The following is a 14392-nucleotide window of genomic DNA, read 5'->3' on the forward strand; positions in this document are numbered from 1 at the left end:
ACCATGACATTCATTCCATACACATTGCTTTCTTTCCCACAGTCTAAATGGAGTTTCCCCTGTGAACTGAGGAATAAAAGCTGCCTGTGATTTCTAGATAGCTCAAACACTATATGCTGCAGCAGACATCTGGAAGCTTAAAATTCACATGTGATCTTAAATCTACTGGACAGAATTTTGAGCAAGTCATCTAATTATTTTTGGCTAGGAAGAGAGATGGCCATGAGGATGTTCATTGATTTGGGAACAATGGATGGTGTCTGACTTAAAGATAGAGAATATTGAGAAAACATAATTATAAGTTGGTAAAAATAGATAGATAAGCAGATACACAGGTGGATACATACGTAGGTAGAGGATAGAAGCTGGGAGAAGGTGTAGAATGTCCTTTCCCAATGAGCAGAAAGAGCCAAGACTATAACTCTGGAGCTGGAGGTAGAAGGATGGTAAATTGAAGACCAGCTTCAGAAATTTATTATATAAAAAATTTAAAATAAATAAAAAATATAGGGATATAGTTCCTAGTGTCCCTGGGTTCAATCTCAGATCTAAGAACAAAAAGCAAAAAACAAAACCAAAAACAACAACAAATGAACACAGAATGAAAAATGCTTGCTTGCAAGAAGGGACTCAGAAACATTGGCTTCCATGAACAGAGAACAATGAAGTCACCTCTGTCAATTGCTCAGCTAAGAGCACACCACAGTCCTTCAACTGTAACATTTTCTGGCCAAACACTTGCCAGGATGGTCACACTGGACACTTTCCATTGTGAAAGTGGCAGATCTTTGTTACCATTGGACCAGGGGCTTACCTAAGACATGTCTGTGCCTTCCTTTTAGGAAAATAAGTGTTTCTAACTCCATCCTCTTCTGAGAACTCACCTAACACATTATTTAATGTCATCGTAATCCATTCTGCATTGATTTTGAACATGGGATTGGATGTATAGCAAATGAAGTGCAGCCTGGATTTATTGGGCTTGTCATGTTTTTTTTTTATCACTTGGTAATTGTAGGGTGGCATTTGTTTTATCCCACCCCCCTTTAATACGTGATGAGTTTAAAAATACAATATATTTTAGACAAGCTTTATTTTATGAAAAAATTAAGAAGATACTACAAAGAGCTACCACACCAGATTTCTCTCATCAACATTTCATACAAACATTGTATATTTCTTAAAATTCTTTTTTTTAATTGGTTGTTCAAAGCATTACAAAGCTCTTGACATATCATATTTCATACATTTGATTCAAGTGGGTTATGAACTCCCATTTTTACCCCAAATACAGATTGCAGAATCACATCGGTTACATATCCACGTTTTTACATACTGCCATACTAGTGACTGTTGTATTCTGCTACCTTTCCTATCCTCTACTATCCCTCCCCCCCTCCCCTCCCATCCTCTCTCTCTACCCCATCTACTGTAATTCATTTCTCTCCCTTGATTTTTTTCCCTTTCCCCTCACATCCTCTTATATGTAATTTTGTATAACAATGAGGGTCTCCTTCTATTTCCATGCAATTTCCCTTCTCTCTCCCTTTCCCTCCCACCTCTTGTCCCTGTTTAATGTTAATCTCTTTCTCATGCTCTTCCTCCCTGCTCTGTTTTTAGTTGCTGTCCTTATATCAAAGAAGACATTTGGCATTTGTTTTTTAGGGATTGGCTAGCTTCACTTAGCATAATCTGCTCTAATGCCATCCATTTCCCTAAAAATCCATGATTTTGTCATTTTTAGTGCTGCATAATACTCCATGGTGTATAAATGCCACATTTTTTTATCCATTCGTCTATTGAAGGGCATCTAGGTTGGTTCCACAGTCTAGCTATTGTGAATTGTGCTGCTATGAACATCGATGTAGCAGTATCCCTATAGTACACTCTTTTAAGGTCTTCAGGGAATGGTCCGAGAAGGGCAATAGCTGGGTCAAATGGTGGTTCCATTCCCAGCTTTCCCAGGAATCTCCATACTGCTTTCCAAATTGGCGGCACCAATTTGCAGTCCCACCAGCAATGTACAAGTGTACCCTTTCCCCCACATCCTCGCCAGCACTTGTTGTTGTTTGACTTCATAAAGGCTGCCAATCTGACTGGAGTGAGATGGTATCTTAGGGTGGTTTTGATTTGCATTTCTCTGACTGCTAGAGATGGTGAGCATTTTTTCATGTACTTGTTGATTGATTGTATGTCGTCCTCTGAGAAGTATCTGTTCAGGTCCTTGGCCCATTTGTTGATTGGGTTATTTGTTTTCTTATTGCTTAATTTTTTGAGTTCTTTGTATACTCTGGATATTAGGGCTCTATCTGAAGTGTGAGGAGTAAAGATTTGTTCCCAGGATGTAGGCTCCCTATTTACCTCTCTTATTATTTCTCTTGCTGAGAAAAAACTTTTTAGTTTTCTTAAAATTCTTGAAATTAATGAATCAAAATTGATAAATTATTGTCAATTAAATCCATGCTATGTTCATTTAAAAAAAATTAACTCATTTAACTATTCACTTCTTTTTTTTCAATTTATAATAATAATACTAGCTGGGTGTAAACACTTCATAAGAAGGAATCAATACAAGTATGTGGTCTTCATTCTTTGCTAACTAGGATTTATAGGTCTGGATTCAGGGAGTGGAATTCAAAGTGGTTCTTTTGATGATTACCCTGAGGATTAACCAGCAATTTTTTTGCTTCTCATTTTTACAATTTTGAACTGTCCTGATTTAAAGGTCTTTGTCTGCAAAGATCAAATGCTTCAATCAGTGAGCACAACAGGCCCATTAAACTCTCACTATGAATTCTAGTCGTATGGAGTTCTTGGACCATCGAATCAACTGGCAAAGATGACTACTGTATTGGTTAGAATGATTGTTCCTTGATATCAGGGTGAAAGTGAATTTTGTATTACACAGTGGGAATAGGGAGGAGTTTGGGATTCAGCAAATCCTTTTTTAGTATCTTTTCTTTCGATAAATGTGAAATTAAGTTCAAATAACCCAACACTATCAGAAGTTTTAATGAACAGACTCATTGCTGATAAAAGCTTATCAGGCAAGGAAGGATGACCAGCACATGGGCAAAGGGAATGTGAAGGAAGATTAAGTTTATAAATGCTAGCTAGTTTTAACAATGTGAGCAGTTGTAGAAGTAAGAACTACCGTACTTACAGATGTTTATATATTCTATGTGTGTGTATATAACTTAAGAATTATTTTTCCTTACCCATTGATGTATTTTACATAAGATTATTAAAATGGATCCAGGCACAGGGATGCACGCCTGTAAGCCCAGCAGCTGGGGAGGCTGAGGCAGGAGGATCATGAGTTCTAAGCCAGCCTCAGCAAAAGTGGATGCTAAGCAACTCAGTGAAACCCTGTCTCTAAATAAAATATAAAATAGGGCTGGGGATGTGGCTCAGTGGTTGAATCTCCCTGGTGCCCATGATTTCAATTTCTGGTACCACCCTATCCCCCAAAATTGTTAAAATGGTATATCTTATGTTTCAAGTTTTTGTTTTTTTCTTTTTGGTACCAAGAATTGAACCCAGAGGTGCTTAATCACTGAGCCAAATCCCCAGCCATTCTAAATGTTTTATTTTGGGACAGGGTCTCGGTAAGATGATGAGGCTGGCTTTGAATTTGCAATCCTCCTGCCTCAGCCAACTGAGTTACTGGGATTACAAGGCTGCACCACTGCACCCATTTGTTGTAGGATGCAACTGAGCTAAAGGAATGAATTTCACCCAAAGGTAGTATCAAAGACCTTTGCACATCTTCTTCACAGAAAAGAATTACAATGTTTTTGATTGTATGAGTAATGGTTTCATCATAAAATGTGTAAGCATAATTTTGCTATTGTTATTACTTGAAAGTTTTGAAATATATGGATGCCATGTTAACAAGGTTGGGTTTGGGTGATTCATTGTACTATTAAAGTAGAAATTATATTTTCCAGACTCTCTTTTAGTGTATGATTACAAGTCACAGTTGTGGAGGAGGAAGCCGTGCCTGATTTGGGAGGTAGGAGGAAATAAAAGCAATTACTCTTGAGTGTTGCCATGATTCAGCGTGGAATTTGATGATGCTGATATTATGGACGAGTTCTCGCTAACCTCTCTCTTCTGGTCAGTGTTCTCAATGACCAATCATGGCTCAGGCTGATTACTAGAGACTTACTTCAAAAATAACTAAGGCCACAGTTCCCCAAACATTCTTTCATTAGTAACTGTTTTGTAGACCACATAATCACTTGGACATCCCAGACTTCTCGGGTTGATTTATTGACAATTCCTTTTGTACCTCAAAGTCTCTTTTCAGACATTCTTTTCTCCAGGTCCTCTGACAGTTTCAACATGATCTAATTCTTTTGTGAAACCCCTTATTCAAAACGCCATTGCTTGCAAGACTATTATATGCAAGGAAGGATAAATATCACTAGCCAGAAATAAATGTATGGATGAGGATCAAATAATTTTGACTGAATAAAGAAATAATAATAACTATTGTGGATTTCATTACATAAATTGTAATGAGGAGTGATAGTGTTAAAAATTTTATGGCTCAATAAATGGAGGTAAATGTTGGAGTTTTCTTAATTTGGTGGGGGAGTGGCTAACGTATCAATTTAATAAAAATTCTAATGAACTAACTTATATTAATTATGTGGGAAGCCACAGTGTAAATCGTAACCATGAGGAGAAAATAAAAGTATAATAAATGTTTGCATTATCCCCAAAGAAAGAATTAAAAAAAGACAAATGAAAAAAATTGTTGCCATTAAAACTTATCTGTATTAATACTTATATAAGATGTATAATCACTCAATTAAAAGAAATATTAATCATACTCAATACTCAAGAAAAAAGATTCAATTTTAGGTTGTTTTTAGGCATCACAATATAGAGGGAAGAAACAACTGAAGTAAAAATATAGAAAAAATACAGCATGAAAGCACTATCAAAAGATGATTTTTGTGGCTTAAGAATTGGATGGTTGGGAGTGTTAGCATGTATGCTTAGCATGCATGAAGGCCTCGGTTGGATCCACAGCAACAACGAAATCAAAAAACCAAAACCAAACCAATTAAACACGGTAGAATATAGAACAAGTAGTATCATCAGAGATAAAAGCCTATAGTTTGTAATGATAAATGTGATCATTCAGCAGAACAATACATAATTTTCAGGTCTTAGAATTATACCTTCAAATTCATAGAAGTAAAAGTGCAGAACTTACATAAGACATGTACAAAGTTCACTATTATAAATACCAATAAGTGATAAATGAAGTAGAAAAATAGTAATCGTACAGAAAATTTGAGAATGATGAGCTAAGTTAACCTATTTGACACTGAAAGAACATCATAGTCTAAATCTCTAAGACATATCACTTGGAGGAAAAGTGGGCACTTATCAGAGAATATACACTGAGCCACAAAACAAGTTTCAATACATTCCAAAGAATTAATTTGTCCAACATTTGTTCTTACATTGCAGAAGACATAAGCAAGATACAAATTATAAGACGCCTTAAAAGCATCTCTATTTTAAAATTATGCAATACCTCCTCAAATAGTCAATGAAAAAAGAGAAATAATTGTTTTTTATCTTTACATTGTTTAATTGTTTTGCATGTCCCATTGCACTGGCTAGGACTTTTATTGTAATGTTAAATAAAAGCCAAGTACACACCTTTGTCTTTTATGAACACTGCCACAATTATGATGGGTATCATTTTTGTTGAGGCCCTTTTCAAATAAAATGTCTGCTTCCATATCTAATTTCCTAAGACTATCAAAAATGTGTACTAAATATAGCAAATGAGCCTATATTGAATTAATCATGTTTTTGTGTAATTATGTTAATGGAATGAATTGCATTGATTGATTTTCCAATGCTGAATTGAATTGCCGAATTAGGAAAATCACCTCTTGAAATATTATCTTTCTGATATTTTTGTGGATCTAGAAAGCCAATACTTTGTTAAGTTTGTGAGTCAATGTTACTGAAAGTCAGTAAATTGTTTATTCTTCCTTTCTTCCTTCCATTGCTTTACAGATAACAGCATCTATATGATGCTGGCTTCCCCAAATGAGTAGGGAAGTTGTCTCCCCTTCTTGGTTTTCTGTAAGGATTTGTTTGAAATTTCATTTTGCTTTAATGTTCAAATGAAATAGTTTTTTTCGGGACATGTTGGTTTGGAGTTTTTATTGTGGCAAGAGTTATAATTATGGATTAAATTTCTTTAACCAATGCTTTTACTTTTTCCCATTTTTTCAGTTTTTTTTCATTAAAAATACTTCCCTATAACAGTCCCAAAATATTAATTTTGTGTAGTATTAATATGAATCTACAGATGTCCATTTTTATATTTTTGGTATTAATAATATCTGTTTACTCTCTTCTTTTGCATAATTCTGAATTAGAATTTATCTATCTTATTAGCCACTGTTATAGCAACTTAAATATATTTTTCATGTCCTATTTTTGTTTAAAGGGCCTCAACAAAAATTATACTCATCATAATTGTGGCATTGTTCATAAAAGACAACGGTGTGTACTTGGCTTTTATTTAACATTTACAATAAAAGTCCTAGCCAGTGCAATGGGACATGCAAAACAATTAAACATTGTAAAGATAAAAAACAATTATTGTTTATTTGTAGCTGACATGATCATTCATATAGAAAATAGAAATGAATCTACAAAATTCTGATGCATTTATTTACAAATAAATCCATCAAATAAGAATATTTGGAATGGGAAATAGATTCACAATCAATATATGAAAGTAATTATCTCTATATTCTATCAAATAATGGTAACTTAAAAATACTATTTACACTGTTAGAGATTCAAATACCTACCCATGATATGTAATATTTTTATATTGAAAAATACAAATATCTTACTGATAGAAATTAAAGAAGAAATATATATAACCTTGATAAATTGGAATATTCAATCTTCTTCAGATGCCTGTTAACCCTTAAATGTGCCTATATATTCAATGAAATTACAGTTAAAATCCCATTACATATTTGAAAATTGCAAGCATTTTATTAAATTTGGAGAGAAATGCAAATAATCTAGAATAGCCCAGAAAATACTGAAATATACGAATAATTACATAGCTGAAAAGCTTACAATATACATCAACACTTACATATAATATAAAGATAAAATAAATAAGACAAGTTTCGTTGTAACATAGAGCATAGATGAGTGGATTCTTTGTTTTGTGAATTTGAAAAATGAAATCCACAGGCACAAGAGAACACAGTAACAGGATTTACTAGAGTAATAGAAAAAAAGCAGAACTCCCAAATAGAGAGGGGTCCCCAAGAGAGGGTTGCCAATGGATTTCAGTTTTTCAGGTTTTTTTTATGGGCTTGATCTATCCCTATAAGTGATTGGTGGGATAGAGAATTCAGAAAGGGGCCAATCAATCTGTTTTTTTTCTTCTTCAGCAAATCTCCAGACAGGGATTTCTCAGTCAGTCTTTATTAACATTCGTGTGGGCAGAGGGTTTATTGGCACAAAAAGAAGTGCTTTAAAGAAGATTTTGTTGGCCACTGCTAGGGGTTGAAGTAGGGGTAACTAGGATGACCCACTGTGGTTGATGTTGTGAGTGGCAGGATGTTCTAGCTAAGAGCCACTGTGGGTGAAGCTGTCAGAGACAGAGACAGGGTGTTCCGCCTGAAGGCTCCTTCTGGGATAGCATGGCCTCATTCTTGCCTTCCCTTTTCCTCTGAGACTCTATCTGCCTGTTGGTGATTTACCTTTCTGCCTCACTATTGGAACTGACTTAGATAATTGAAATGAAATAGAGTCTAATAGGCAAAAGGTGTGTGTATGTGTGTGTGTGTGTGTGTGTGTGTGTGTGTGTGTGTTTGTCTATTAATAAATTGTGAAGAACCCATTGCATATCCAAATGGAAAAAATAAAGAAATTAGTTAACAACTTAGTTAAGATGGATCATAGACCAAAACATACAAGGTAAATCCATCAAATTTGTAGAGAAAAACACAATGAAAGATTATATTCTTGAACTTGAGATAGAAAAAGATTTCTTTAGCAGGCACCAACCATAAAAAAATAAAATACAGTGGAACTCATTACAATGAATTTTGTAAATCAATTTTTTTTTAATTTTTATTGTTGGTTGTTCAAAACATTACATACTTCTTGATATATCTTATTTCACACTTTGATTCAAGTGGGTTATGAACTCCCATTTTTACCCCGTATACAGATTGCAGAATCACATCGGTTACACATCCACTAACTTACAAAAAATTAATCTTGCTCGGCCTGGGGATGTGGCTCAAGTGGTAGCGAGCTCGCCTGGCATGTGTGCGCCTGGGTTCAAATCCTCAGCACCACATAGAAATAAAGATGTTGTGTCCGCTGAAAACTAAAAAAATAAATATAAAAATTCTCTCTCTCTCTCTTTAAAAAAATTAATCTTGCTCATAGTGTTTCATTAAAAATGTGTGTTTAAATGGTGACACTCAGTGCGAATCAAAAGAAATCAAAGGAGAGAGAAGCAAGATGCAGAGGCAGAATGGCAGAATGGCCTCTTGCCTAAGCTGCCAGCCTTATTTATATCCATAGGTTACATTTGGTCACTGGCATTAGTAGTACATTATTGTTCATTGTGTCATTAGGCAGGTTATGGATTTCACAACATTATGCAGATTATTTCTCAGTTACATATTATAATTTCAATATGCAATGTTAGGAGCTTTGTGTAGCTATCAAGAAAGTCCATTGTTTAAAGTTACTATTATGTGGACAGGCACTCTGGAACTTGGTGAAACACTGTGGTGGTCTAAGAAGAGAGTTTCTTTATTCCCAGGAGCTGTGAACCTGAGATCAAGGTCAAGGCTGATAAGACTGTTTAGCATAGAGCCTTCTCATGCAGCTTTCCATAGCAGCTAGGCATTCCATACCTTGGCACAGAAACTTTCCCAACAGCTAAGCATGCCACAGCCATGAAGTCATCAGAGACCCCAAACCCAAACACAGAACACTTAGAAGTGAAAATAAAGCTACACACTGGATAAAAATATTCACCATAAATATCTACAAAGTAAAATACTATCCAGACTCTGTGAAGAACTTCCACAAGTCTATAACTAATACATTACAAATAAACATTCTCAAACCCCAAAATGTGTATGTGTACAAATGATTTTACAGCTGGGCTGGGAGCTCTATACTGATCTCTAAGAATGCATGATCTGGAACTGATTGTTAGCCAGAAAAGGATGTATGAGCTAGTTGATTATTTATTATATGCTGTTTAAACTTTAAAATTCCCCTGGCTGTACATAGGGTAAGCTTGTGTGTAAATGGTTTTCACATGCTGTAACCAGTCAGCTTGCCTGCTTAACTGCAGGAACATAAGAGACTGCACCAGAAAGCTTTGTAGGAACTGTTGTACAACAATATTCCTTGAACTTCCCTGTTAGTTCAAAATACAGAGATGGAATGAGTATGGAGCAACTCAGGAAGTCTCTGGGGACTGAGCCTGAGAACCCACTGGGTTGATGGAAGTAGTTTATGTCTTGACTGAGGTATGGTTAAATGTTCTTATCTCTCTTATGGAAAACAGTCATATTATAATCAATAAAGACATTAAAATACTTTGATATTATTACAGAAACAGATCCATAAACCTAGTTCTGCTAGGACCTCAATCTGTATTAGTTTTTTTTTTCTTTTCTTTTTAAATTTTTTTCTGCTGTTCCATAACTTTTGCTTTTGTTAAAAAATCTTTCTGTGAGTATGTACGGTGATATTTCAAAATTTTAAATTATCTGACTCATGCAGTCATTGCAAGACCAACGATCTGAAGAGGCATCTAAAGAGAATGTAAAAATTGCCAGTATTCACATGATTAGGCATTGAGCATAATTATCTGGAAAAGGTAAACTAAAACTACAATGAGACTCTGTACACATTTGGAGACTATAGCAAACAAAAGGCTCAGAGTAAACTGAGAATATTTACTGATGGCAGGGAATTGGAGAAACTGGTACTCTTATACATTGTTAATGTGATGAAAAAATGGTAAAGACATTGAAAAGTTGTTTTCTATTAAAGAAAAATGTATTTCTTTCCTGTTTTCCACAATCCCACTCCTATGCATATATGCAAATAGAATCATTGCTTTCCAATTCATGTTCAAAGCAGCTGAATTCAAGCAGAAATTGAAAGTAATGTGAATACCAGATTTACAAAGGTAATACCAAATACAAAGGTATTTACTATATGCAAGTAATTTGTGATATATTCAGCTACTACATATCACACATTTTACTGATAAATGCATCAATGTAGATGACTTTTATGATACACCAAACAAAAGAAGCTAGTTAATTAAGTATATACTAGTTGCTTCAGTTTGTTCTATATTAACTATTTAGCTAAGGATCTTGACAATTAGAGAAATTAAAACACAGAGAAATGCTGAGGTGGGGGGATATTCATCAAATGGGACAAAGAGAACGCTTTGGGTTGCTAAAAATAGTCTATATTTTGAAATAGATATGATTCAATAGACTAATTTCCCTTATCAGAAATGAAGTCATATTATAAAGAGTAAAACAGAAGAAACATTTTGATATTGTGGATTGGATATGTGGTGTCTGCCAAAAGCTCACGTGTGAGACAATGCAAGAAATTTTCCAAGTGAAAGATTAGATTATGTCAACTGTAACCTAATCAGTGAATTAGTTCACTGAGGTTGATTAACTGGGTGATAATGCTAGGCAGGTAGGGTGTAGCTGGAGGAGGTAGGTCACTGGGGATGTGCCTTTGGAATTTATAATTTGTCCATAGTCTATGGAGCTAGCTGTCTCTGCTTTCTGAATGCTATGTCCCGAGGTGCCTTCCTCTGTTGAGCTTTTCTGCCATGATGTTCTGCTTTACCTTTGGCCCAGAGTTAGCCATCTAGGGAGACAGAGAGCTCTGAAAACATGAGCCAAATAAACTTTTCCTCCTCCACATTTTCTTGTCAGGTCTTTTGATCACAGGAATGAAAAAGCTGACTAAAACTGATATTATCACAGAAGAAAAAAATCAGTAAAACAAAATCAAGCCAAAAAAATCAACATACAACGTCAGTATTCTGATGGAGAACGTATCTCATATATGTAGAAAAAGAATAAACTATTTAAGAAACCATCTTGGGAAAGCTAGCTATTCATTTAGAAAAAAAAAATACATAAATCTTCAATTCACATAATTCCAAGTAGTTTTTCTTCATTTAAATATTAAGAGAGCGCAGTTTAAAAAAAAAAGTGTCCGAAAAATAGAGAGAGAGGGATTGTAGAATATAGGACGGGCATACATTTTTCTTTAATAAGTGATTTGTCAAATATCACACCTAAAGGCAATCCCTGTAATACTAGATTAATCAATTCCACAAAAAAAAAGAAATTAAAAATGATATATATGATGAAATTTATTTCTAATGAAATATAGGCCATTCATATATGGAAAGAAAACATTCATAATAGTGTATTGAAAAATTTTAGGAGTCAACTATATAAGCCCTCACCAGATAACGTTCTAGTAAATAAGGAAAGAAATGGCTGATTTTGAAGGAAGAATCTAGGCAGTACAAAAATAAAACAAGACATAAAAATTACTATAAAAGTGGAAACAGGTGCCTAAAGCCATAGAAATAACCAGAGGGTATTAACATAACATTATCCACATTTCTCCAAAAATTACTTTATAAATACAATTATGAAGCCACATGCTCCAATCATTTCTCTTGTATATATTTCCCCAATTATATATAATTGGCTAATAAGTGTTTGGACTACCGCTTTCATATTAGTTTAAAAGAATCATTATATTATATATGATACTCTTTTGTATTAGAGTCTTACTATATTCTTGGTGGTATTTTGTAAATCTTCATTTGCATGTCTTTAGAATGCCATTCTAAAGTAAAGAAAGTCATTTATTTATTTTGTTCCACTCTCCTGAGAAACTCTATCATGGGAGAGGATGAAGTCATATTTTATGTCACTTAATAAGAAGTAGGTAAAATAAAAATGAGAAGATTAACTGATCTTTATTCTGTAAGCAATCTGAACCTTTATTTATGTAATGCCGTTACAGAGGTTCTTATTGTGAACCCTCATTTACTTTCCACAGAATCTCTCTATCCTTGCATTCCATTTCTAAATTTAGCATTAATACCTGCAGAAGAGTAATTAGTGTTTAAATCATACAACTCACCAATCAAGAAATGGAAGGAGTTAAGGATGCAGCTCCTTAAAATATGTTGTATTGGTGTATTATTTCAAGCTGAAATCACTTAGCACTAGAACTTTGCTAAGGGCCATTTGACCTGTTTTTTCCTATATTCAGCAAAGATTCTTTGGGGATAAATGTCATTCCCATTCAAGGTCCAGAAAAAATCCTTGATTACCAGCAACTGGTAACTGGGACTGAAATAAAAGGAAGGAAGGAAGGAAGGAAGGAAGGAAGGAAGGAAGGAAGGAAGGAAGGAAGGAAGGAAGGAAGGAAGAGAAAACCAAGTATGAGCTGAACTGTTTCATTAGGTTTTGAAACATTTTAGTAGGTTGATGAAAAATTGATTAATTTTCTGGAATTTCCATGAACATTCTCTCCATCTATACAAAAAAAATCCAAGTTTCTTAAAGTTAATAACTATGTCTTTGAATTCTTGTGGTGACTGTGATAACAGGCTAAAAATATTTCCAGTCACGAATTGAAATTGACATACTGCATGAAATTTTTTGCCGCTGCCATTAACTCTGGGGGCTCTGCACTGTGAAAATCAGAAGAGGTTAAGTACAGCTCATTAGAAAAAAAAGGAAACTATGTTTCATATAGTTAGCTATACCTAAGGATCACACTAAAATAGCCACTTGAGGTAAATAAACAATGTGTACACAGATATTCTCCTTTCAGTTGATTGCTGACAGCAGTTCTAAATTAGAGATTCAGAACTTTTCAAGTAATCTTTGATTTTCTTGGGGCCGGGGCTGCGGGTCAGCAGTAGCCCAGTTGCCTGGCATGTAGGAGGCACTAGGTTTCGATTCTTAGCACCGCATATAATAAATAAAATAAAGGTTTCTCAATAACCTAAAAAAAAAAAAAAAAAAAAAATTTGACTTTCTTTAAAAAGCAGTGTGTTACTAGACCTTGATCTAATCTCCTCTGTAACTTGGAAGGTGTGTTCTGTGCATGCCAGATAGTAAAGTCCTTGGGGCAGGCAGGTATACAGAAAGGAGCATTGTTCTTGTTTTGATGTTGTAAAGCTCTGATGTTGAACTGACAATATTCACAGAAGGGACTATGATAAATCTGCCCTAGGATTCTTCTTTGCAAAACTATTGGGAAAGAATGCTGTATGTCACTCTAGAAGTAAGATGATTGCCTCCACTGTGAGCCTACATTTCTTGGCCTTCCAGCTATTCTGTACCACTCTGGAAGACACAGGGACTAATTTTTTCAGTTCACAATTCAAGACATTTCTTTCATGGCCTGATCTACTGCATGAGATGAAAAGATCCAATGTGCTCCTCTCTGACTCCCTCATTACAGAAGAGTTGGTATAATTTCTAGCTCATGCTATTAATAACAAGTGATTTTTACCTTCTACCTGCTTCCATTTTGCTTTGAATAAGAGAATGTCATCTTTCATATGTTTGGGGAGACAGTATATGTTCTATGTAATAGATACTTTTAAAATGGAAGAAATTTTTTTAAAAAAAATGCACTAAATTTAATAATTTTAAACCAATTAAAAGCAAATTCTTCTTTTAGACAATAAAAAACATTTTACTTTTGATTGCTGAAGCAGTTTTTGAGTAGACATGCTATTTCAATAAAATAACAAGCTGAATTAGTATTTCAAGCTATCTTTCAAAAATAATGCTTTTAAAAGCTCTGATGAATTCTTCTTAATGATTTAATGATTGTGACTACATAATAATATAACTGTATTCCATTATCTTCATGTTTTTGGTGGCCCCTTTTATAAAAGAAATCCATGATCTATTCATTAGAAAATATGAAAAGTGGAACAATAACTAAAAGAAAATTTGTTCACTTGTTTGTCTTGGAAATGGTCTAGATAATTCATGGAATAATTAAGATTAAAGTCTTAATGTTGTCTTCAGAAAAGGAGAAGAAAGAAACAGAAAGTAGTTTAAAATCACTTAAACTCTTACGAAAAATGAAAATGATTTTATTTTTATGAAATAAACATAAAAATGCCAGGGTTGAAGTATAAGAATATCACCAATTTGCGTATTTTTATTGTATGAAAATATGGTAGCATAAAAAAAAAGATAGATAAAAAGGAGCTAACAGGAAAGACAAGGAAACTATAATTTAATATAGA

The sequence above is a fragment of the Callospermophilus lateralis genome, chromosome 16 (assembly GCF_048772815.1).
Source record: "Callospermophilus lateralis isolate mCalLat2 chromosome 16, mCalLat2.hap1, whole genome shotgun sequence".
Lineage (NCBI taxonomy): Eukaryota > Metazoa > Chordata > Mammalia > Rodentia > Sciuridae > Callospermophilus > Callospermophilus lateralis.